The sequence below is a fragment of the Canis lupus genome, chromosome 3 (genome assembly GCF_011100685.1).
Source record: "Canis lupus familiaris isolate Mischka breed German Shepherd chromosome 3, alternate assembly UU_Cfam_GSD_1.0, whole genome shotgun sequence".
Lineage (NCBI taxonomy): Eukaryota > Metazoa > Chordata > Mammalia > Carnivora > Canidae > Canis > Canis lupus.
This window is the reverse complement of record NC_049224.1, coordinates 7680161-7701045: the sequence shown is the minus strand read 5'-3', so window position 1 is coordinate 7701045 and position 20885 is coordinate 7680161. Positions and strand designations below refer to the sequence as shown.

At 36.4% G+C, this 20885-nt stretch overlaps 1 long non-coding RNA gene across 1 annotated transcript in view; it reads left to right on the top strand.

Moving 5' to 3' along the window:
* The first annotated feature begins 11 nt into the window (after nt 1-11).
* LOC111095108 overlaps nt 12-20885 on the top strand; it is a 154171-nt gene continuing 133297 nt past the window's right edge. Inside the window, exon 1 of the long non-coding RNA XR_005356591.1 lies at nt 12-121. This is a non-coding gene — a long non-coding RNA (uncharacterized LOC111095108). The remainder of the gene's footprint in view (nt 122-20885) is intronic.

Here is a 20885-nt window from a genome sequence, read left to right as displayed (position 1 = left end):
GGCGGGGGAAGCACGCGCGAGGGGCCGGGGAAGCAGGTGCGGGCGCTGAGCTCCAGCATCTCGGCGGTCGGTCGTGCCGAGGCGCGGGAGGCGTGGTGGTGCAGACGACGGGGAACTGTAGGTGTGTGGAAGCGGTTGTAAGTTGCTCAGCGTTTCACACTCAGGGCCCTCACCTCCCCCCAGGTGTGGTCTGCTGCCCCGCGCTCTTTCCCGCAGGGTTGGCTGCGCCTCTGAACCTAAACTCGTCGTGTGCAAAATGGTACCTTGTATGGGCCTCCTTGGTTTAATCGTTCTTTAAAAAGTGGATGGCAAGTGCCCACAACAGCTCCTGGGGCTACAGTCATGCGTCCAGATCTCTTGGGAAGGTCAGCATTTAGTGCCCACAACACCATTACTGTTCGTGCTGTTGCTTAATTTTTTAAAATATTTTACTTATTTCTTCATAGAGACACACACAGAGAGGCAGAGACACAGGCAGAGGGAGACGCAGGCTGCCTGCAGGGAGCCCATGCGGGTCTCTATCCCGGGTCCCGGGGGTCACGCCCTGGGCTGAAGGCAGGTGCACAACCGCTGAGCCCCCCAGGCTGCCCCGTGCTTTTTGCTTATTTTTGTGTGTGTGTGCTTTTTGCTTATTATTTCACTTCCTGTACCCTCAAGTTCCAACACCCTAAAGAAGTTAGGTGATTCCAAGATGGCAAAGCTAGGTGTTGGTAGTCGGCTAGGCCAGGGCTGTTTTTCTTTCCTAAACTGTCACCTTGGCCATCAGCGAGTTGAACCTGCGAAGGTGGACCCTTGCTTCCTGACTGAATTGGAGACCTCGGAAGCGTTTTCTTCTCATGGTGAAGTTATGTATGCTGGTCAGCATTTCATTACTGTTTTTTTGCTTTTATTTTTTATTTAAGTTTATTTTTTAGTGATCTCTACACCCAGTGTGGGTCTTGAACTCGCTACCCCAAGGTCAAGAGTTGCATGCTCTTGGAGTCATCCGGGCACCCCATCATTACTGCTTTTCTAGACTCACTTGAAATACCCAATCTTTATATTCAAACACGTATTAGATTAATATAAGGAGTGCTTCCTTATTAATCATCTAGAATAAACAATTAAAAGTGTGTAGTTATCCCCGTCCTTTGGATTCTTGTGACATAAATACCAGGCACCATATTGTTTTATTGATAAATATTTAAGGTTTAGCTTTTTGGAATTATGAACATATATCTGAAATGTAAAGTGGCTCTTAAGAAGAACATAACCATGATATCAGTAGCACAACTAAAATTTTAATAATAATTCTGTAATATAGAAGACTCATTCAATATCAAATATGATTGTCTCAAATATTGTTTGATATATTTTATAATTGATTTGCTTAAAATAGGACCTAAACAAAGTCTCCCCATTGCATTTGATGGTCTTTGATCTATAGGTTCCCCTACAATTTTTTCTTGTGATTTATTTAAGAATTACGATTATCTGCCCTGTAGAGTTTCCCATATTCTGAATTTTGTAAATTGTTTCCCTACAATGTCTTTTAGCATGTATTTTTTACAAACTGGAAGTTAAGTCTCCAGGTTATTTAGAGTAAAACAAAATTTTTTTTCAGTGGGCAGAAAGAGTTCATAGGTATTATTTGCTTCCTATTATTTTACATTAAGGGGCTTACACTGTATGGTTCTCTATGTCATGTTACAATTGCTCATTCAGTGTAAATATTAACCTGATAAAGTTTATGATAAAATGAATTTTCTCATTAACATTTCAAGCTAATAGTTTTAGCAGCCATTAATGATTATTGCATAGGTCCATTATTTCTTTAGAAGTTGCAAAATGATCATGTTCTAATTTGATCGTGCTACGTTTATTAACAGAAATTATTCTTTATAGTAAAGAACTTTACCTCATTAAGTACAATTTATACAGGAAAATTGGATGAATGTGCAATTTTCTCTCTTATTTCCTAGTTTTAAGAGAAATGAGTTCCCTAGTATCCTTCAGGTTTTTAAATATTTTTATGAACCTATGGATGTTAAAATTTTTGATATACATCAAGTCATTGAAGATATCATCTAAAACATATTTCTATAGTATTTGTTATTTTCATGTGCAAATTGTTTCTTTGGCCAGTGGGAACCCTAAGTGGACTCCTGGGTTTTTTTTAACCTGGCTTCTGTAATGAGTGACAGCTTACTTCCTTTCTGGCATAAAAAGATGTTTAAAACTCATCTTGTAAATATTCTGCACAGATCTGGAATCAGCCCTCTCTTTAAGGAACACTGATTCCTTTTAGGAAAAAAAAGGGAAAAAAAAAAGGTATTTAGATACCACAGTTCTTTAGGTACTTAGGGTGCTTATTGCTAATAGGTTACTGAATATTTCTCTACATGTAATCCTCCCCAAGAGAAATTAAACAGATACAGATCCTATCCAATAGGAATTTACATTCCAAGGACAAGAATGGTCATTAATATGGATATTAATGCCATAAAGTAATGTTTTCATTTTATTAATCTGCTTGGAAACTTAAAGGTTTCTCCTTAATACCTAGGAGAAAAAGTTAAAACTCTATAACCTAGCGTTTCTACCTTCCTTGATATGGACCCAACATATATTTTTTTGCCATGTGTTCCCAAGAATCTCTCTCTTTTTTTTTTTTTAAAGATTTATTTATTTATTCATGAGAGACACAGACTGAGAGAGAGAGAGAGGCAGAGACACAGGCAGAGGGAGAAGCAGGCTGCTCACAGGAAGCCTGATGTGGGACTCGATCCTGGATCCCAAGATCATGATCTGAGCTAAAGGCCGGCGCCCAACCGCTGAGCCACCCAGGTGTCCCTCCCAAGAATCTCTTATTTAAACTGTTTCCATGATCCATCCAAACTCGTTTATAACTGACTTATGATTTCTTACGTCAGTACTTCCTCTCAGGCCACTTTTCCTAACTTATATACTTACCCTTAACCAAATCTAACCCATTTCTCAAAGTCCAGCTCAAGCCCCTCTTGTATTGGGTCTTCTAGATTATTTTTGTCCACACAATTGTTAGTTTATCACCAGTATCCCCTTGTTCTTGCTACTTCAGTGTATCTGGCTCTTATCCCAATTGCCAGCACCTGTATTTCTTTGCCTGAGGGCTCTTGTCACCAGAGTATACTTTGCCTTCCTGCTCAGTAGATCAGCAATGCTATGTAATTAATACTGCCTGGGAGTAGCCCTAGCTAATGATTAACATGAATCATATAAAATATATAAAATAAATGTATCTTTCACACCTTGGCTAGACTGCTATAGTCTGGTTGCCAGATATCCCCAGTAGAATTAGTTTTTTGTTGTTTTGTTTGTTGGTTGGTTTTGTTTTGGTTTGGTTTTTAAATCCACCTTGAATACTTGGTTAATAACTTGCTTTTCTTTCCTAGGCTCACTATCTTCTTCCTCCACTGTTGTTTTCTCTTCTTTAAGCATTGCATGTGAATCTTTGTCTCAGGACTTGCTTCTGGGCAAACCTAAACTGAGACAAACATTTTTTCCTCTTTTCAGTTCAGAACCTCTATTATATAGTAGTTAGCCTCCTCCCCATAGTTTGGGAGAATCATTAACTATCATTATGTAAATAAATCCCTATTACCTCTTATTCTGGGACACATTGTATTCTGTTGTGTCTATGAGAATTAATGTCATTGCAAAGCAATGCATGGAATTTGTGGATTGATTGCCTTTGAGTTGAATAATTTGGAGTTTAAATTTGAAACCACAGATTTCTCCCGGTCTATCCATAGCATTGTTTTTTTTTTACAAAATGGCCTATCCTTCACTATTACCAGCCCTTTAATATTTCATGGATCTTTTGTTATACTTTTTAGTTTTAGCTGCTCTGGAAAGTTAGTCTCTACTTTTTTTGTGTGCTCTGCAAAAGAATGGTGTGTGTAACACATAGACTATTTTTTCTTAAGATTTTATTTATTCATGAGAAACACAGAGAGACACAGACAGACATAGAGACAGAGACACAGGCAGAGGGAGAAGCAGGCTCCATGGAGAGAGCCCAATGTGGAACTCGATCCCAGGACTCTGGGACCACACTCCAAGCCAAAGGCAGATGCTCAACCGCTGAGCCACCCAGGCGTCCCTAGACTATTTCTTAAGACAGTTATATGCCAGCTGTATCCTGAAAATTTAGTGAAAATCCATCCAGTCATTTTTTTTCTCTCAACCAGATAGAAACTTGATTTTATAGATAATATAGAAATACAAGTTTATGTAGATTATTTTATTTGGTAATTAGCCTTATATTCTCTGGAGACAGGTCTTATTCACACACTGCTTTAAAATTTTTGTATTAACACTTTATGTATTTTTGCCTTAATTTCTAAGAGATTGTATTCTTTTTAAGTGAAAAGAGTCTGATTTTTTTAAAAAAACCAAGTATGATAATAGTTGCTTTTCTTTCACATGTAAGGCACTCAGTAAAGTTGATGGTTGATAGTGATGAGTTATCCTGGGAACCATGGTTTAACTTGATAAATTAGAGCTGAATTCTTTAAAAGTAAGAGTATTTTTTTTTCTTTTTTTTTTTTTTTTAAAGTAAGAGTATTTTTAACTTTACATAAGGTTCTTGATATAAGATAATCATGTGTAGTTAGGGACGTTTCTAGTTTACATAGTTTGCTTTGGACTTTGGACAAGCTTTTCCCTCCTTTTAAAATACGCTTCCCTTAGATTTTCCTTCCTTCCTTCCTTCCTTCCTTCCTTCCTCCTCCTCCTCCTCCTCCTCCTCCTCCTCCTCCTCCTCCTCCTCCTCCTCCTTCTTCTTCTTCTTCTTCTTCTTCTTCTTCTAAATGATTTATTTATTTGTTTGAGAGAGAGCAAAGTGCAGGGGAGAGGGGCAGAGGGGGAGGGAGGAAGAGAGAGTAGAGTCTTAAGCAGTCTCCATGCTAAGAGTGGAGCCCCACGTGGGGCTTTATCTCAGGACCCCAGGATCATGCCCTGAGCGGAAACCAAGAGTGGATGCTTAACCTACTGCACCACCCAAATGCCCCTCCCATGGATTTTCTAATTACTGACTCCTTATTGTCTTTCATGTGTCTCTCAAATGTTACCTTTCCAGTGGGTTTCTCTGATCAGCTAGTTCAGTGTAGCTCTCCTACTGATATTTTCTTATTTCTACCATTCTTGTTTTTTATATTTCTTGTTTCTATATTTATTTATTTCCTAGCGTCACTAGAATGTAAACTACTACATGAGAGGGTCCTCGTTTATCTCATTTTCTTCTGTTTTCTCCAGACCTGGAATTTTGAGTGGCATATAGGAAGCCTTCAGTGAATATTTGTTGATGTTGAATAAATGGTTGTTTTCATATTAAGTATATTTTGATGTTGCTATCATACCTTAGTAATTAGAACTTCTCTCATAACATTAGGCAGGTATGCCTCAGACTTTACATGGTTATGTTTATTTTTGCGTTTATGGAGTTTAGTCAGGAAGATAACCATCTGGTTGTTTCCTTCAAAGAGCTATTGACTAATGAAATAAAATGGGTAATAAACGATGACATGTTCTATGATGGAGTGTAGACAAAGTGGAAAGCACATCATCGTGGGTACCCAATCGACACTTACTGGACAGGATTAGAAAAGGTACAGTGGAGACTTAAAGTGCTTACCCATGTGCTACTCTTCTCTCTTTCCAGATCTACTAGGAAGAGGATATGGCCCAGCTTTTATTACAGCTAGGCATGGCTTTGTGAATAATTTTAGCCAACACACTGTGGATGGAAGTGGTGCTCTTATGTCCCAAAGTAGTTATAAGACAGTCCAGGTCTTTATTACCTCATCATGAGAGTATGGGTCTGGCATGTTAAGATAACCAAGTCACAAGGAGATAGCGCCGGGACTCACCCTCCGGAGGGAGCTGCTATGGATAGCTGCCAGACTCCAACAAACTGTATGAGTGACAAAACTTTTTGGTATGAGCCAAAGAGATTTCAGGGTTTAGTCACTACCCCACCATAACATAGTCTGTTCTAAGCAATATAGAAAACAGTGAGAACACAGTGATGGGGGTAATCTCTGAACTGAGATTTGAAAGGCCAAGGAAAATGAAAGGACAAAATCACTTCCTCAGGGACTCTCCTTGTCGGGATGGAACCTAGTCCCTTAAAAGAGTAGGAGCAAATTTAGAAATAAAAGTAGGTTAGTACTCCAGATTCTAAGGAGATAGTAGAGTTTACTAAGTATCAGATATGTCAGGAAAACGTGCCATAAAATTCTGATATCCAAGGGCCCTGGTAGGCAGAGTGCAGACAGCGCTTTGTCAGCAGTCCCCAACTTGTCTGATTTAAGGCCTGTTGTGCTCACTCTGCTTTTGCAAATACATTTCCCCTTACTGAAAATGACAGCATGTAATAGCAGTTGGCAGAGATGACCAAAATAAAATACTTTCCCCTTTGCGATGCGTACATCCAGAAATGCATTTAATCTTTAAATACACTCATTTATGATTTTTATGGGTAGCAAGCCACTTTTGTCGAGTTTAATGGTAATTTCATCTGTCTTATGATTTTCAAAAACAATTTTCAGAGTTTTTCACTCTTGGAAGTATATGGAAATGACTGTATTTTTCACATAAACATCAATTTAGCTTATGTATTTTATAAAGAATTCCCAAACAGCACTTTATTCTTATTTATAAATCATCTCTCCCCTTTTGCTGTATGAGTTTGTGTTTTATGAAGCAACAACCGTGATGTGAGGAGGAGCCTGTCTCATCAGAGGCAGAATTAACATTGCTTTGAAAGAGCAGCATTCTTTCTGTGTATTCCAGTTAATTGATGCAGTAATTTAATCATTGAGCCAATGCTCACATTTCATGTTGAAGTCACTTAAGCTTGATTTTTTTTTCTTTCTTTTTCGGAATGTCTAGGCTGATGAGGATTTAAATGGATTTGTAGCATTTAAAAATGTCGTCAAAACTGATTGCAGCATGACACGCGTCAGATTCTGTATTCAGTTTTAGTTTAGTTGTTTTGAAGCCATCAGATGAAAAAAAAATCTGCATTTAATATTCTGCAACAGGTTCTTCTATCACCATCCCAAAGCCCAGAGGAGCGCAGTATAGTCTTTTAGTTTTAGTCTTCTATTTTTCCTGAGGATATTTTTGACCCTAGATACATTTTCCTTTAAATTTGACTGAGCTGTGATCATGGCTCTGACCTCTAGCCTTGAAAGAAGAGGAGTTATGCCTCTCAGGAGCGATGCCTCAGGCACTTTGCAAGTCCGCTGGCAGGGATTATTTCCCAGGCTGGGAAGCGATGACCTTCTACGGAGAGTGAATGTCTGCAGTGCACGTAAATTCCTTCAGCCGTGATGGAGAGCCTCAGGTTTGTTACCTGCTCTATGAATCAGAGTCCATTCTCTCTCTATGGAGGACGAGTAATTTAGTGCTATATTTAAAGCCACATGTTATGTGCTCACATATCAGTTAATTTATTGTTGGCGGCGAATAGGTTTTGTTTTTGAGCCCCGGATAGGGTTAGTGCAGAAGTAAATCTGGAATTTTGGAATGAAAAACTGAGATGACTTGACTATTCTAGAGGGCACCTTACCTGTTATTTCTAAACCAAGTGCCCCGACAGTGCTCTGTCAGCTGTCTCTAACTCGGATGAGTTCAGTATCCTGGAGAGGATCTTTGTTGCCTCCTAAGCTATCATTACAACAATAATATAATGCTGATTGCCACGATGTTCTCAGAATACATTAAGAAGAGGAATGAAATTTAGAATGATTAATAAACACTTTTTGAGTCCGTGGGATGGCATTTTGTTTTTTTTCTCTGAGCTGTCAGTCTGTATCCAGTGAATTTTGAGAGTTCTGAAAAATTACAGGAATATTCCTTCTCTCCCTCTTTTTATTCCAAAAGTACCTATGCACGTGTGAGATTTTTTTAAAAAAAACCCCATGTTTAACATTCTGTGATGAATTTTAACAGCAATGTTAAAACACTCTGTAAATTTATTTTTCTTTTAAAGTAATCTCTGTGCTTACTGTGGGGCTCGGACTCCCAACCTTGAGATCAGGAGTTGTATGCTCCTACCACCTGAACCAGCCAGGCGCCCCCCCTAAAATGCTTGATGTATTTTAGGTTCTTGCGAAAGATCCTTGAGAATCCATTTCTTGTCACTATGCTGTTTAGTTAGTTTCAATATAAATCTGATTGGCAAAACTGTGGGAAAGCCAGAGTAATTTAGGAGGGGAGCTGTGCCACTGAAGGCCATGTGAAATACTTAGAAAATGCTTTACCCTTTAGAACGCCAGGATAAGGAAGCATTACAAAATGCCACTAGGGATATCTCATATAATATTCCATTTTGTCCTAGTTAAAAAAGTTATCTGCTATGGTGAAAACATTTCCGATTTAAATCACATGGAGCTTTTCTGGCAACAGGGCCACCAGTGTGATACTTTTTATGTGGGGCCAAGCACTGTGATCTGAAGTAAAATTTGAACAGTAATTTACATATTCATTCAGAAATAGGCAAGGCATTCTTAAAATGTTGGTGGAGAATACTACTGCTGGAGGGTGCAACTTAATCAAATCCTATTATCAAATCTTTTCCTTTTCCACAATTTAAACTTAATAGAGATCTGTTGTGCAGACCATATCTAATTTTGTTAAATGCACCTGTCTAAACTCCCATGGATAAAGCATCACTTACCTAAGTTATATCTCATTATCTGTTCTCTTTGGTTTGGTTTCCAGTTCTTAGCAAAGGAGATCTGTGATATATTTGGGCGCAGATTTATTTAAAAGGCCCTGGCCTCTTGAACTTTTCTGGTAAAATGGAGAAAGAAAACGGAAGCAAATACTGTCTTTGTTTTATCACTACTATGATGGCATTGGATAATTAGATTCTGATCTGAGCATCTTAGCTTTCTATCATCCAGTATCTTTTACCATCACCTTTGCCTTCTCCCTCCTTCTTTCCCTCTCTCCCATCTTCTGTGATTAAGATTTAAATGAACTTCCATGAGAAAAACTAGAATGATATGGTTGGGACAGTGATTATAGTGCTTTTAAAATATTGGTCCTAGTCATGAAATAATTTCATCTTTGAGTTTTAATGATGTCAAATAGGGTAATGGTACATTTTAACTTGATTTGTAAGCCAATTTTTGAAAAGATATGTGAATTATCTTTGTGGTATTGTGTAAGGCCCAAAATGTAATAAATGGTGTAAGTCTAACTGATTTATAGTTTTATACTCTTTTTTTTTTCTTACAAGCAACCCCTGCTTCCTCCTTGGCGTTCCTATTATGCCACCATCATTGTTTGAGGTATTCTCACTAGGATTACTACAGTAGCTTCATAACTATTTTACTTCTTTCAGGGCTCATCTTACAAGATTTAATTTACCCTCTAGAATACAATCAGAGTGACTTTTTAAAGTCCACCTGGGTGGCTCAGTTGGTTGGGTGTCCAACTCTTGGTTTCCACTCAAGTTGTGATCTCAGGGTCTTGAAATGGAGTGCTCAGTGTGCAGTCTGCTTGAGATTCTCTCCCTCTTCTTCTCCCTTACTCTGTGCCCTTCCCTCAGCTCACACACTCTCTCTCACTATCTCTCAAATAAATAAAATCTTAAAAAAAAATCTGATCATTATTCATTTGCTTAAAATCCTCTGTTACTGTGCATCACTTTGAGAATGATACAGGATATGAGGTTCATTCTTTTTCTTTTACTGCTATACCGCTAATTAAAATTTTAGGAGGACATATACCCAGTGTGTATTTATTTTCTTTTACCAGTCATATACATGTACAAGGCTTAGAATATTAAAATATTATGTTCATTCATAATAGGTTCAAAAATAGAATTTTGAAAAAAAAAGGTGGTAAGCATAATCATAAGAGAAGTTTTAATGTTTTATTCCTGTACTGTTATGTCTTATGCACCCTGAGTGTATGCACCCAACTTTGAAGAATCCATTACTTCTTTATTAGCTACCTACCCTAGACCCATAGCTAAGTAATTACAGAGGATGTGACATGTCAATTCTATTTCTACTGGTAAAAATATCTACCTCACTCTACCTCCCCACCCACACAGCCTCTTCTAGAGTAATGCCTTTGATTTTCAAAGCTCAGTTCATGTAGCACCATCCCCGGGAGGCTGAGTTATATACCCCATAGTCTGTTTCAAGAGAACTCTGAATGAATGTTTCTTATAACATTTTATAGTATAGGTTTCTTTTTTTTCTTTCACTCAAAGGATTAGATCTCCTCTGGGGAAAAACTATTTTGTTCATCTTTTTATCCTTAGAGGCAACCATAATGCCCAGCACATGTGATACCCTCAATAGAAGTTAAATGAATTCACAAATAAATTAAGAATGAAGGTAGGAAGGCAGCCAGAGGGAGAGAGGGAAGAATTCAAATATGTATGCAAGATGAAACAACGTGTTACTGGTGGATAGAGAATCTTAATCCACATCTCCGTGGTTCCCTGATGGTCAATTGGTAAATATCCAGGGAAGGTAACTTGACATTTTTTTTAGGTGAGAAATTCTGATTACATATCACTATCAAATTTAAATGTTGTTGGGGCACCTGGGTGGCTCAGTTGGTTAAGTGTTTGACTCTTGGTTTTGGCTCAGGTCCTGATCAAGAGTTGTTAGATTGAGCCCTGCCTTGGGCTCTGTGCTGAGTGGGAGCCTGCTTAAGATTTTCTCTCTCCCCCTCTTTTCCCCTACCCCATCCTCTCAAAAAAAAATATATATATATATAAATATTGCTATGTAGGTGTTGTCTGATTTTGTCCAGGTCCTAAATATTCACTTGGTTATTTTTTATTCAAAGTTTCATTTTTATCCTTTAGAAAAAAAAAATACTGTTTTATGTAATGCTGTAGGACCAGCACAGGTATGTAAAATATTCAAGTACTTAAAGTTCCTTTTGAAATGAGTGTGAGCATAGAGTGAATCATAGGAAGCAGGTTATGGATAAGGATAATGTATTTTGATGATATTCAAATTCATGCAGCAAAGACCAAATAAGTCAGAGCAGATTTGCTGGTTCATCAGTTGTGCTTCTTTTGCATCCTTATTAGTAAACTGTAACACATTTTACAAAGACCCATCATTTCCCACAGGGTACAGCTCTAGGTTAAGCCTAAAAAAGCAACTTTCATTATAGATCGTTCTTTGAAAGTGGAGTGAAGCAATTATAGTATCTCTCTGAAGAGGTATATTGGCCAAACACTCTACTTTGGAATAGTGCATTATACTGGATTAGTTATTTAATACCTTGACTATTATTGGAACTTGGAAATGTGTGTAGATGCCCTCTTGGGCTTATTGATATTGTTAGGAAAGCAATGTATATATTCTGGGAGGGAAAAAAGATCCCTCACCCAGTTTCTCAAAAATTAAAATGTAGTAATTTCCCAATTGTTGTTTCAATTCTATGCAGTTTACAGTACTAAAGAAAGTTGTTTTGAGAATTTATAGAAACTGGTATTTATTCATTTGACTCACTATAGTAATCATTATTCTGTGACACATTGGTATAACCTAATTTCTATTCTGTTGATAACTTGTCTTTGAGCAAATTTAGATGTAAAAATACAGGGACCCTTCTTTTATGTTTAATCTCTGAATTTTCTCATTTGAAAAATTGGAATAAAATGCATAAGATCTGCTTTTTCATAATGGGCTGGTAATAAAATCCTGGCTCATTTTAGGCAAATTAGTTTTTCTCGGGAGTCAAATAGTCTCCTTGGAAATGTTTGACTGTTTTCTCCTGAAAGTAATGGATTTTTGTCACCTTTCTCATATTGGGACTTGGATATTTTCCTTTTCATTTCTTTACATTTTAAAAGCTCTGAGTTATTTGAATATGTCAAATTTAAGTTATTTAAATTAAACTGAATCTTGCAAGTCTTTCTTGAAGGTTTTGAATATAATTCCAACTTGGAAAAATATTTTTTTTTTTCAGCTGGCTAATGATTCCTCAAATCGCAGTTGGAATTTCAGAGTTGAAATTTCTCAGTTTAAATGGTATATCTTCTCTAGAAAAGTAATAGGTTACAAAAACTTGTCATTAGTATTTAAATTTCAATCGAAGATGTGTTTCTTTCACTATTTGCAGAGAGTTGTTATACATTTACACATTTCATGCATATAAAAGTCCATCATTCTGTGGGACTTTTTTTTTTTTACATTGCCATCTTTATGTACCCATTCTTTAAAAGATATGATTGATACATGTTAGATATACAATTTGGAATGTACTCTTGTGGAATATTGTGCTGTTCTAGATGCTATAGCTGGTACTTTGTTACTTTGCTACAGTTACCATACATTTACTTGCGCATGATCTTAGCATTTTATTTATTATTTTTTTTTAAGATTTTATTTATTTATTCACGAGAGACAGAGAGAGAGAGAGAGAGAGAGAGAGAGAGAGGCAGAGACACAGGCAGAGGGAGAAGCAGGCCCCATGCAGGGAGCCCGATGTGGGACTCAATCCTGGGACTCCAGGATCATGCCTTGGGCCAAAGGTAGGTGCTAAACCGCTGAGCCACCCAGGGATCTTAGCGTTTTCAACCTTACTTTTTCATTACCAAGAACACAACCTAGCTCACAGACATGAAAATTTCTCAGCCCCACTGGTGAAACTAAAATGGACTTTTTGAAGTTGATTCATCAAAGAAAGAAACTGTAGCAAAGGAAGTAATGGATTAAGATAAACAACATTTATATTGGTTGATGCATTTACATGATTGCTATCAATATAAAATTTCAATAATTGAAGTGAATGGGATTATTTAAAAGACAGGCTTGATATGTACTAATGAAATAGTGGTTTATTATTGGCACAACTACATTGCATTTTCCCCTAAATTCTTTTTGCTTCACTTATGTTGGTGTGATTATTTTTGGCCTGCCTGGTTTCAAAACCTGACTCTGCTACTTATGAGCTGTGAATTTTGGACAGTTACTAAATCTGTTTTCTTATATGAAGACTGGATTAATCAATGGTAACTTCCTCATAGAATTGTTATAAAGATTAAATGAGTAAATATAAGTAAAATCTTATTAACATATGCAATTTAAGACATGTCGGGATAAGGATCCCTGGGTGGCTCAATGGTTTAGCGCCTGCCTTTGGCCCAGGGCTTGATCCTGGAGTCCCGGATTCGAGTCCCACATTGGGCTTCCTGCAGGGAGCTTGCTTCTCCCTCTCCCTGTGTCTCTGCCTCTCTCTCTCTCTCTGGGTCTCCCATGAATAAATAAATAAAATCTTAAAAAAAAAAGACATGTCGGGATTATTTCTTAATCTCTTTTGTTAAGGATTTTAAAATATTTTTGTTCTTGAAATGGAAATGTTGATCAAATGACCACCTAGAATAAAAAAGTGAATTGCATGTGAAAATTCTATTAATACAGTTGATAAACTGTGGTGTGAATAGTAGGGTGAGTGGAGAAGTAGAAGCAGTTTGTAACATTATTTGATTCTTCAACAATCTCGTTTTTTGTAGTAAGGTTTATGGAACCTGTGTGCATCTCTTCTGCTTAGATTGTGACCATGTGGTCTTTGTTTTTTAGATTAGGGAAGAGATTATAGCATTATTTGGTTCCTGTAATATGTAGTATGCGTAGATTAGCATCCCCATTTTTTTCTGAGCTTCTCTACTGAGTCTTAGAGGTTGAATGACTTCCCTAAAGTCACAGAGCTAATCTTACTAGTGGAATGTATAGAATTAGCCTCATATTTTATCTTACATTTATTTGATAACTATTTCCAGTTATCAAAACTGTATTAAATATGACATTGTTTCCAGAAAGAGATACTTAAAAGCAGAATTAACATCTGGATTATAGAGGATTTAAGGCTACTGATTGATATTATAAAATGACCAAGGAAATAAGAATGGTATTAATAATAAATTTAGTTTGTACTATTTGGAAGAATCAGAACCCTTGGTTTCAGGCTTTCTGAAGATAGAAGGAAAATATAAAATTTATTAAGAACTTTTTCTTAATTGATACATTGTTTTGAAAAACCTTCTTGTACTCACAGGTTTTGGAAAAGTACAGAGGCTAAAATTAGAATGTCTCTAAAGTATATTTTAAGAAGAAGTATGTCTTTTTGATAAGTCCATTGACAATTCTTAGAAACACGGAGGAAGTAGTAAATCTGTCCTTTGGTAAGCATTATCTATAAAGATCCTTAAATCATCAGAAGTATTATAGCTTGAAAACTAAAAGAGCTTATTCAAAATATAAGCTTATTAGCAATACTTAAATAAACTTCAGGGTGAAGTATTTACTTTCTTATCCATTGGCTTTATTTGTAATGAGTATCTGAGACCTGTGCCAGTCTGCTTTTGCCCGGTTATACCATGGTACCGATCAACTCCAAAATTTCAGTGGCTTATAACAGTATAGGTTTATTTCTTATTCATGTTGCGCACGTCTTGCAGGTTGGTATGTAACACATCCACACATTATTGTAGCATGGGCTCACCAATGTTTTCTCTCATGTGGTCAGAGAGAAAGGAAAGCAGACTCTGAAACTAGAAGATGGTAGTCACATTCCGGGTTGGCAATGGCACAGGCACTTGAGCTTCCTTTGAATTGGTCAGAGCAAGTCATGTAGCCAAGCCTGAGATTGTGGTGGTGGGAAATATATTTCTTTTATAGGAGGAATTACTAGAGAGGGAGTTTAAAGGAGGAGGAATGGATGTTTTGAAGAAATAATATAATCTGCCACCATCACCACTGTAATTCCTAGGTAGGGGCACTGTTAAGATAAATACTGCAGTTTTCTGTGGAAAGTGCTTATATCTAAAATTGTATTTCAATATCTTCATCTTTCATTTTGTAATTGTTGGGTGGGGTTCTAATGTTTTGGCTGTTGTATCAATTTCCCTGCATTTCTTGTGTCAACAAATTGCTGGAGTCAAGGCTTTGTCTTTCAGAAACAAAATCCCACTGTAAACTGGAGTGAGTACAAGGAGTTGGGGGCGGGGCAGTGGGAAGTGGATTATATGAATACATGGGAATGTCACGGAGCCCATGAGCAGAAAGTATTGCTGGGGTCATGTGGGACTGGAAAGCTTTAAGACATTACTCCTCTCTGTGTCATCTTCTCTTCTTTATTTCTGTACATGTCTTTCCTTATTTTCTCTGTGCATATGGACATTTCTCTCTGCTTTTCCATACATTTTACACTCGGTGACAATCCCATAGTTCTTTTTACCTGTCACCACTTCAAAAAACATCAGAGACAGAATTATCCTTTTGGAATCCCAATTCTAAACTCCCAGAAGAGAGAGGCACTGGTCAGTAGGTTATGACTGGCTAGAGTCAGGGAATTTAGATTTCTATGACAGCAGAGTGGGGAGGGAAGATCCACAGAAAAGGAGTTGTACAGATAACCCAAAAGCTGTCTTTTATGCAAATGTTACATTGTTTGGCAAAAAATACATGGGTTTAAAATGAATTTTCTTTCTTTTTAATAAGAATAGAATCCTCATGAATATGACTTAAGTTCTCAGTTATGGTTTTTTACTGTTTGATGAACAGGGAGAAGGAAGCACTCTGGTAAAGCTTTCAAGGCAGCTAACAGTTCAGTTTTGAAGCTGTTAAATTGTAAAAAGAAAAAGTATTGGGTATACTCATGTTCTTTTATACACTTTGTTCCTGCCTTCCCCAAGAGGCAGTGTTAGGTCACTGCTCCAGCTACATGAGTAGCCATCTCCCATAAGACTCACGGCTGCTGTAAATCATGTTTTTCTAGAACAGAAAAAAAGAAAGCCTCAATATTCTTAAAAAAAAGTATTTCAATTTTTCTTAGGCTGAACAATACATATTAAATTTGTCTATTATAGTAGCACTGTTCCCCTAAAGTCGCTGCATTGGTAAAGCAGATTAAAAATAACAGCTCATTATAATTTTTTCTCCAATATTTTATTTAGAGACGTTGTAAACTTAAACAAAGTTGAAAGGATAAAAAAAATGCTTTTCCATGTATCTTTCAGGTAGATTCACTAGTTTTGCCACATTTGCTTGTATTTCGCTACATGTATGCTTGTGTCTTCCTTTATTTATCAGACATGGTTTACTCAATTATAAGGAAATCATGTAATTCCTCCTGGAAGAACTTTATTACTTTCATTTTTCTGGATAGTGCAACCCTCTCTTTTTTGTCAAATGAATAATGCTCTTTTAAAACTATACCCCAAGCAAATAAGAATAACTGAAAAGGCTCAGGGCCTTTACAATGACCTATTTTGCTCCTTTTGCATAGTAAGAGGCTCATTACAATATAGATATAACTTAATCTGTTGTCAGAAAAAACTTTATCCCTAAAATCTGTGTTGATATTTGTTTTTTAGACCAATTTGCCCATATGATTCTATTTTGGTTTTTTATTGATTTATACTGGAACATGATTTAGAATCAACAGCAGGTGGCAGTGCTAGTAAAGGTTGTGACTTCTGTTATATTGTCAGCTTGGAAATGAAGGTATCTTTTCAATCTACATGAGTAATATACTTAGCAAGGAATCTTTAAATAGAGACCTGCATTTATCACTAATTAATTTTATTTCAAGAATTATTTTGCAATCAATTGAATATGATGAGATAAACGTATTAAAAATGTTGTCTTAATTGTGGGACCAATAACTTGAGAAAAGCCAGCTTATTTTTTCCTTGTTTTTTGCTTATTTTACAACAAGGAAGAAAACTCCCACTAAATACTTACAATTAGAAAGATTAGGTAGTTTGAATCCTGTTAAAATTTGCAGGAAAAATGTCACAGCAGGATCATTTATTCTTCTATTGATAAAAAGTGGTTATTTTGAAATCTTGTGGCAAACTTCAAGAAAGGTTTTATAAAGCTAAGATACTCTAGTTCAATAGGGTAACAAATTGTAGAAAGCTTAAACTTCTCTAGGTATTTGTGGAAATAATTTAAAATTTCTATTGTAAGTTATAATTTGTTGCATAAATCATAATTTTGTTTTGTCTTCTTTCTTTTTCTTTCTTTTCTTTTCTTTTCTTTTCTTTTCTTTTCTTTTCTTTTCTTTTCTTTTCTTTTCTTTCTTTTCTTTCTGATTTTTATTTATTTATTCATGAGAGACACACAGAGAGAAAGACAGAAACCTAGGCAGAGGGAGAAGCAGGCTCCATGCAGGGAGCCCGATGCGGGACTCGATCCCAGGACTCCAGCATCACACCCTGGGCCAAAGGCAGGCGCCAAACCGCTGAGCCACCCAGGCTGCCCTGCTTTCATTTTAAAGAAGAGAAACCTAGAAAATAAAGTAATTTGTTTCATTGAGATATTCTACTTGGTTTTTCACAATTTTTGTGTCATTTTACCACAAATGATAGATTTTGAAGGTGATATATCAAAAGCTTGTTTGTTAGGTTTTAATAGATCTATACCTGTGTTTAAATAACTTACATGTTCCTTATTTAAGCATTTATATGTTTGTATTTCCATATGTCATCTAGACATTAGCTCACAGCAGAGTAGTTGATTTCTGTCATTAGCCCAGTTTAGCTTATGAAGAACTCACAACACTTAAAACTACAAGACAATTGGGAAATCAGCGTCCTTGCTCAGATAAAGAAACTGAGGCCCAAGAGAGATCTCATTGAAGGAGGCTTAATGTTATGGAAAGATCCTGTTACATTGATTCTTGGGGACTCAGGAAGGACTCAGCTTTATTATGTTATTCACTTATATTCCCTGGACTCCTGCTCTGTCTCTCCCCCACCCCCTCAGGGAACACGGGAATGGAGGGAGTCTTATCATTCACTAGGTCCTGTATTTTATTATGAAGAAGGTGATTTTAACAAATATCTTTTTCCTCCAGGAAGCACATTGTTAGCCACTTAATTAACTGAATAGTTGACTTCATGCTTGATGTGTGATTAAAATTAGATGAGCTTTTCTGAACCCTAGCTTTAGTGCTTTCTGAGAAATATCCTATGTAGCCGCAGCTATTATCATCTCTACTTCATAAGAATGATAAATGAAAAAAAGTGACAAAATGTTTAAGTTGCATTAGATAAAACACTGAGTCATCAGGAGATTTGAATGGGGCAAAAGTACTCTTAGGTGTAATCGCCAGTTCCCCAAGGAACAGCTTTTTCCACGAAGAAGAAACAAAATAGAATAAAATCTTAAATTTTTCTTCCAGAACTGCATTAGAACTAGGGAATGAGGTGGAAACATCTATACATTTTATGGGAGATACATCATGAAATAGAAACACATTGCCTTTTCTCAAAGTATCAATGGTTTATTAAAGTTGTTAGTTAACTCAGACACAAGTTTTTGTACTTCTGAAATTTAGTTCTCATTAATTCTTTTTTTTTTTAAATTTTTTTTTTAATTTTTATTTATTTATGATAGTCACAGAGAGAGAGAGAGAGAGAGAGAGAGGCAGAGACACAGGCAGAGGGAGAAGCAGGCTCCATGCACCGGGAGCCCGATGTGGGATTCGATCCCGGGTCTCCAGGATCGCGACCTGGGCCAAAGGCAGGCGCCAAACCGCTGCGCCACCCAGGGATCCCAATTCTTAGTCATTAGGTCTTAAATTGTAGCCTTTATACATAGAGTAGATTTTTTTTTTTTTTTTTTTTTTTTTGGTTTGGCAAATCACCGTGTCTTGAAAATTCTCAGGTCAAGTCCATAGCCAAGTGAAGTACCTTAAAAAAAGAGCTTTATCAAGTTTGGCCTGCAGTAATCTATGCTTTAAATTACAGCACAACTCATTCCAAATCAATATAATGAATTGATTTGTAAACGTTTCAGGCAGGATTGCTTTCTTTGGATTTTGTCTATTGAATGTGCACTGCAGTTAAGGCATCTTTTTTTTTTTTCTGCATAATTAAGTCCATGTTCTTGGCCTTTCACTGAGTTTAAACTGGGTTTAAAAGGCAGAAATGTATGTTAAAGCGAAATTATGCACATCCATTATTCTTAGTCTTATAAATATTGAAGCATTTTTTTTTCTCTTTTGTTGAGAAATAGAAGAGAAAATAAAGCTGGATGCCCTGAACTTTAGTTCCCATTTCTTAGGATATTTCATGCCTGGAAAAAATTGAACTTACTGTTTTCAAATGCTTAAATTGCCTGAGTATACAGTGAAATTCTTTATTTGTATAGATATGATTATGTTTAAATTATGGTATATGGCAAAGTGTAAGAAGGAACAACATAGTTGTTTAAATTTTGAAAAATCTGGAGAGATTTTTGAGTTAATATATAAATGGAAGGAGCTACAGGGAAAGATCAATTCAACTAACATTTACTGAGCTTGTGTAACAGTACCTTCTATGTGCCAGGTACTGAGTTAGTCACTTATAGGTATCTTTCAGTTTCCCAGCAATCCTCAAAGATTAGAATAGCTAATTATTTACATATTTGGAAAATGGAAAGCTCAGAGCATGTAGGATTAAAACATAGGTCTTCATAATGATGTTTTGGAATCCAATACTGTCATGTTGCTTCATCAAACTAGTGCTATTCAGGTACCAGGAAATATAAAAATAAGTTCAGTTCCTGCCTTTGAGAAATTATGTATGGTGGTCTACTGGGAGAGATAGGCATTCAAACAAATCATTTGCATTACCGTGTGAGGAGTCCCAATATATAATGATGTACTACAATGAGGGAGGGCATTGTTTCTGATAGAGGGGGCTAAATGTGTAATCATTGTGTTGTGCAAAGGTATAGTGCTGAAGAAATGAAAAGTACTGTCCTGTAGCTGATTTTAAGGGCCTGGAATTTTATGCTAAGTGGTTCAGGACCCTTGAACTGTGCTTTCAAACAACCCTCGTTACTGGCTTCCTAAGTGAGTGTTGGGGCCAGTAGATTTTAACTGTTTTCTGTCTTTGAATGCACAATTAAATTATCAGACTTTTGTAGGACGTATCAGACTTTTGTAGCACAGAAAACATTTGAACGCCTGTATTTGCGATGCTCGTTAGCAAAACATACTCACTTTTTTAAAAAGATACATTATTTGTAAAGTAGATTCCAGTGGTCAATAAGGTACTAGTTAGTGCTCACTCGGCAACTTCTTATCAGATTTTTCAGTGTTTAGAAACTATGAGCAAGGTATTTTAGACAATAGACATGGTTGTATTGTAAGAGAGATGACTTGTAGGATTTTAGATTCTTTGAAAGTATAGTTATAAAGAGCATTTCTGGAACTGGCAATAACCTGAAGTTCCGAAGATGTATTTGCTGTGAAAACATCTGACACACCGAATAATGACGTATTGGAAACCTGTGAATCGATAGATTGCAGGCATTGGTGATCTTTGTAAGTGCTATTATCTATGATGAAAAATAATTGCATTTTCAGTTCAACCACCCCAAATTATATTTTTAGATTTAATTTGTAACTTGGGAGTTAGCAGAAACTTAATATATTTGGAGCATCATTCTATGTAATACCTGGCTTTAGCTTGATGAAACTGTGTTTTCTATCTCCTTAAATGTTATTCAGTTATGGGATTTCTTGCACTCTTGGTTAGTACACTTTTGTGCCCTTAGTAAAAACAATTGTATTTCGAAACCAAAGTTATTGACTTATAGATGTATCTATTGGTCCTGAAGTACTTTACTGAGGGAAAAAAAAAAACCCTACGAAATTAATAGAAGAGTTTAAAGACCATACGGTGCTCAAGTTACACTTCAAATTAAAAATGTCTTACAATGTGAGGCAGTCACCCCAGTAAGAAAAAAAAATATGGAAATGCAACAGTTCTCCTCACAAACATTTTAAACAGTAGTTCCCCTGCTTTATGTAGAATTTGAACAGTTGCTTCTCTTCACCACAAAGCAGATATCCTTATCACTAACAGCAGC